Here is a 6,533-nt window from a genome sequence, read left to right as displayed (position 1 = left end):
TGAGCACTGGTGAATTATGGGAGCATCGAAATAAAATGGCGAGAGTCTAATCGGGAACAGTGACACTTCAGATTTACTTTAGACAATTAAACGCGGCTTACCACTCAAAATGCACGCGAATGTTAATTTCAAATAGAGTTTGTGTGGCGGTAATAATAATATACAAGTGTTTCGACTATAGACGGTAACTATATTGAAATATCAAATGCGAGGAAAACAAAAAACCTGACCTCCAAATGCATTATGCGGATTTCAGAAAAATTCTTTATCATGATCTCGATTGGCTGCCCCCTTTGACTCAAATATCTTTGTCTGTGCCGATGTTTTGGTTTATGTGCACATCGAAAATAGAAGTCGCCAATTATAGTTAAAAAAAATATTTCAAAGGAGGGTTTCGTAAAATCGACTAGCGGAAATTTACAGAAAGTAGATATATTTATGGTATGTATGTATAAATAATTAATTGGCAGAGTAATTAAATGTAGTCATGTTTACTGAACAATTCGTAAATATGTACGATTTAAAAATCCGTTAATAAATGTACTTACTGTTTTCCTTCAACGTACTACTGACTCCTAATACAAATATTACAAGATAACTTTTTTTAGTCACATAAACCTTAGCAAGTAAATCTGTCAAATCAAAATAGTCAGAATTGACAGCAGACCATGGCCTAACCGCTTCATCATGAATTTCGTTAGTTTTCATCAAAGTCACATCGTCACATTGATAGATAATTATGACATTTTTACTTCGGTTTGGAAATCGGTGACGCGAAAAATCCCCGAATCGTAACTATGACGAGCTGGAGGTTTGACGCCGAGAGGATGATTGTGTGTTTTTTCGGGATTAAAAAAGCAAAAACTACTTGGTCGAATGGCTTAAGATTTTGTGATTATATTAAGTACATCTTTAAACAAAATTTTACAAAATTTGCGATATAAATCTTAATCTGAAGCCGAGTTATATGTGGCGCTGCGGTGGTATTAAAAAAAAGTTCAAAAAAGGCTGCATCTGTAGGTCACGCCAGGATGCCTGAAATCAAAAATTACCCTTAAACTATCTAAGATTCTTCACTGGATGAACCACCATCTCTTGAAAATATTTTAAAAATTTTAAATGCCAGCGTTCTGAAATTTTTTTTTTTATTAAGCATTAAAAAAACGCGCGTTTTTCACATGGCGAAATTGCATTTTTCTGAAAATCAATAAGATAGTGCTTCATCCGATGCAAAAACATATCCCAAACACTCGTGCCAAACTTGAAGTTGATCGTTTAATTAGTTTTCGAGATACAACTGCATCCATTTTGAAAAATGCAGTTTTGAGAAAAACGCGTTTAAAGTTTTGACTGATTTTTACGTTATCAAATTTCATTTTTCTTACAGTTATTCTGCTATTCCAGGGCCACACAATTCGCCTTCCTCTTGCTCTTAAAATGATTGCTGCTCAGCTTCAGCTTTTCTATGAGCTGTTCGAGCCTCCTTCGTGGTTTCTTGGTACCGTTTCTCAGCCAGCTCGTATGCCGCATGTCGCGACTCTCGGCATATTCCCATGCACATGAGCCGACAATCACGCCCATAATTGTAAACATTTCTAATATTGACTTCATGCCGTCGTTGAATATGCGAACAGCAAACAAATTAGCTAATTGAATCGTTTTAAGACCGCAGTGGAGGTATTTCGGTTCAAAATTCCATAGTAAGCCATTATAACTTTCGTTATTATTTTGAGCTGGGTCTAATGGGAGATAATCATGTCGAAAGTTCGTCATGTCAAAACCCTCAGAATCTGCTGTGCAATACTTGCACCACCTATCCACGCTAACCGGGCAGTTTTGATGTTGTGGCTTGTTGTCTGTTGAACCCATATAATAAAATGTGGCCCAGATCTCCTTATACATTTCTTCTACGGAATGCTGGTGCCTTAGTATGGCTAAACCGTAATATTTTTGCAGCTTATTTATCATTTTGTCAGTTAATTTTTCGGTGTCCTTGCTTCGTCCGCCTAAACGCTTGACTTTTTTCTTTTCATTTCGGCAGCGCGTTCCCATTCCCTTCTTAACATGTGAATAGCATTCTAGTTTTTCAACAGGTACGTCATATGGATTTAAATCTAAAACACCTTTAAACGTAGCACTGTCTGCGTCGCCGATATAGCGCGTATACTTTACGTTATAATTTTCGAGTGAGCGAGCGAACATTTCTTTCACGCTGTCGACTTCCATTCTCGCAGCTGATCCGTTGTGATTCTTTTGACAGTCATCATGACTCGAGAGCCATTCTTCATAGCCTTCTGGATCATTTTCTTTCCTTTTATTCCAGGTCTCACACGCTTTACAATAAGTCGATTTCGCTGACGTATCGATGATCTTCTTACTGTAGTTTCCGACGAGACTCGTCATTCCAAATTTTGAAGTATGTCCACGTTTTTTTCACTTACCGTCTCCTGAAGCTGTTAGATTCATATCCGACCCTTCGTTTTCAAGCGTTTTTTTTCTTTTTCTTGCGCTACAGCTCTTTTTACGGAATTCTTATACACTGCTTCGGCAGCTCTCCAAACATTATTGAAGCATGCTTGAAAAGTATTCCGATAAAATGCTTTTGCTAAATTCATCCGGCCACAAAATAGATTTCGTCCTTCATTTCCAATTCCGAGAAGTCACATAAGAAGCACTAAACGTCGATTAATTTCGTAGGCTTTTCCAATTTAAGAACCAGACGGGATATACGAGACACCACACTGACACGTTAAAGCAATTTTGGATCCTAAGCCTGCCGAACTTGATTCATTAAATTTAATACCGGTTTTGCAACCCTTACAAATTACTAAATTGTTAATTGTAGTAAAAACAGAAATAATTGCAATGATTCTATCGCCGTGAGTATTTTCCGCGATGAGTTCATCGTCGTTGGTATACGCCAATTTTTCGGCAGTCGCACTGGTATACTCGGTCGACTCTTCTTGCGTGTACTGATTTCCACAGATTTTTCTCTTTTTACTCTTAGATCTACGCACTGGAGTTTTTTTCTTGCCTTTCTTATCTCCGTAAGAAGTACTTGCACTCATTTTGGAACTGTTCAAAACTACGATGTGCTTTATAACGCTGCTCAAAACAAACCGAACCGACCGTTTCGTACGCGCCGGCTTCTACTTGCTCGGCGCTCCGCCGCGTCTCCGAGAGTCGAGTATCAGCCGCGCTTTGTATGCTCCCATTTCAAAATTATGTATGATATGGTCATATAACTTTAGAAAAATATTCTTAGAACAATATACTATCGAAATATGCAAATAAAGTCGAATTTTCGAAAGCGAGAAACTGGCAAAGCCCCTTAAGGCGAAGCACATCAGGACTAATCTACACATCACGGAAGACCGGGCAATAGAGATTAAACAACAGGTTCATTTGGCGTGGAAAAACGACGGCAATGAAGATCAGTTAGAGGAAGCCGCGTCACACGGTCAAACAGGAGCAGTTGATGTTCTTCGTCTACCTGTTTATGATCCAACACCACCACGTCCTCCAGAGGTGGATGTCGTGAGACAAGCAGAGGCAGAAGCAGAGGTTCAGCAACAAAAAAATCGATTAAAATGTTCATACCAAATGTACAGAGATGTTATGCGCCTTTATTTTTTGGCAGAGAAATGTATACAAAGTGTGAGGAGAGAACATCATAGAATCTTCTTATTTAAATACACATAGCTAGCCACAAAAATAAAAGAGCAGAATCTGGCCGATCAAAAACTATCAATTTCTGTAAACAGATTGCTTTCGGCTATTGAAATAGCTGCTATAAAAATGAAGATGGAACTGCAACTTCTTATTAATGAACTCCACTTGGAAGATGTGTACAACAAAGACTTGATTGAAGCTAAAGGCATAGGTGCTACGGATAATAAACATTAAGTACCGGATCCACTAGAACCACACCCGGATATTAATAACGATGATGTGAATAACGAAATCCCAGAAAAGCTTCAGCACCTTAAACGGAATTTTGGTCATGCTTTACTAGAGTTAAGATAATACATCAACAGCAAGGTTTTACCTACGTATTTGAACGTAACACAAACAGTGTTAGGGGTATAAACTCTCATATACTACAAATGCAATCTTTGTCACAGCAAGGCATCGAGATCCACCATGAAAGATCAGGCTGGACATGGATGTCAGCAAATTTAGGTACAAATTAGGTCGATTAACTCAATATAAAAAAGAAAATTGAACCAGAAAACTGATAAATTATGTTACTAAAATCATCAAACCTCGACACATCGAGATATTAACACCATCAATATTATATGAGATTATAAGACTCCCAACGGCAGAGACTTGATGTTCTTACTGACAGACTGCGCCGGTACAAAAAAAGTTCTGCACGAAGGCAATAAAATCGAACCCTTTCGACAGATGAAAGAAGGTTGTATTGTAAACTGAGTTTAAAGCAAAATAACCAGCAACATAGCGAAGTCCCTCAAATGGAAGATATGAATAACTACTGGTCGGGTGTTTGGGGAAAAATGAACAGATGCAATTTAGCACTGCTTGGTCCAAACTCGAGAAAAAAAAGTAAGCAATAGCCCTGAAATTCAGATGACAAACATCACAGCTTCAGATATTTCAGCGGCCTTGAAAAGGGCAAGGAACTAGAAAGCTCCAGGTCCGGACATTGTTCACAACTTTTGGTACAAGTACCTGACAAGTGTGCATCATTCGTTGGCAAGGAGTTTTCAGAAGATCATTGAACATCCAGATCTGATGCCAGGCTCTATGCTCCAGGGTGCTACGCATATGTCACCTGAAAAACCAGAAGCTCAAAATCCATTGGAATTTCGACTGATAGACTGTCTTCTAATAATTTAAAAATGTCTTAAAGCTATCGTTGCAGATAAGGTATATTCTCATTTCGACGAGAATGCCATCCTTACAGAAGAACAAAAAGAATGTTGTAAAAACTCGCAAGGCACTAAAGACTTAGTCACTATAGATGCTGTTGCCATGACTCATGCTCGTAAGCATTAAAGGAACCTTCTCATGGCCTAAGGGCTGCCTTCCCTACGAAACCCAGATTTATTATAAAAAGTTCTCTCAACCCGGGAAAGAAAATCAGGACAATTAACAGCTATGCCATCTCTATCCTGACGTACTCATTTAGGCTCATCAAATGGTGTAACATCGACCTTGAAAAATTAAAACAGAATCGTTGCGCTTTACAGCACTATCCGCTCGCGGGCGCTGTTTTAGTATGGTAGCGGCAAGGGACGAGCTCTAAACTACAACATGCTCGTAATTGTATACCTTCAACATTATCGCAGGAGGTTTCAAGCATAGTATTAAATTAACTTATAGCATCCTCATCTAATCAATCATTTGACTTAGTTCACGGCTATGATGTAAAATCGGGTTCACCCGAGTAAAAGTTTACAAAAAATAATAAATGAAAGTCGGTAAAGTAAATTTTATCCAAATGCTGTTAACATTGACTTAGTTCTTAAGATTAAACTTTGTTTTACGTTGCTGTGTATTTTCTCCATATTCTGTAAGTATTAATCTATATTTTCCAAAACGAATCATCCGTCTATGATATTGTTTTCGAAAAATAATGAATTTTTACACAAAAAATATCACTTTACACTACTGTGAGGCGTACAATCTTAGGCATTTCTAATTGTGGCAGACAATTTTTCAGAAAAACTTTTTGAGTGTGAAGCAATAATGATTAGAAAGGTCATATTTCTTTTTGGTCACTAGCACCATCAAGCTTTATTTATTCATAAGTGAATGCATTATGATATTTTTAGACTGTCGATTTTATTATAATAGAACCAAAAATCGCATAAACCGAATCGCATGAACCGTGTTCCAAGTTCTAAAGTTAATTAGACTTTTTACCAAAGTATAAAATCTATTAGAAAAATAACTATTTACTTTTTCAAATAAAAGTAAATTTTCATGATATTTTAATTACAGAATTTCCAAACGACATAATGAGGAAGTTCGACGTATTAAAAAAGTATGATGTCGTGAGCAAGTTCGACAAAGTGGATATGTTTGGCAGGGCTCGCGGGTTCCGAAGAACACCTAGTCCACATGCAACTGAGCCTGCATTGCTGTATAACTTTGACGAAGATGAAAATTCAGATAAACCTCCACCTTTCGATCAAACTCGCGCTACTGCTACATTGATTAAAGGCAGAGTAGAAACCGAGGAAGAAAGACCTATCAACCAGAACGATGTGTCTCAATACATCGGAGCTATAAACCTATCAAATATAGAATTACCCACTGAAAATGTAAAGAAAAGCAAGAAGCACAAGGAGAAGAAACACAAGTCCGAAAAGAAACACAGATCTGAACGGAAAAGACATAAGGAAAAGAGACACAGGAGGAGACATGAGAAAGAAAGTCGTTCTTCGCAGGATAGTCTCGACAATAGATTAGCGAATGTAAATTTGAAGGATGATACAAATAACTTCTTGCTGACGATCGAAACTGGAAGGACCTTTATGCACGATAACATAGACGACTTATCG

The sequence above is a fragment of the Belonocnema kinseyi genome, chromosome 6, assembly GCF_010883055.1.
Source record: "Belonocnema kinseyi isolate 2016_QV_RU_SX_M_011 chromosome 6, B_treatae_v1, whole genome shotgun sequence".
NCBI classification, from domain to species: domain Eukaryota; kingdom Metazoa; phylum Arthropoda; class Insecta; order Hymenoptera; family Cynipidae; genus Belonocnema; species Belonocnema kinseyi.
This window is presented reverse-complemented; position numbering follows the sequence as displayed.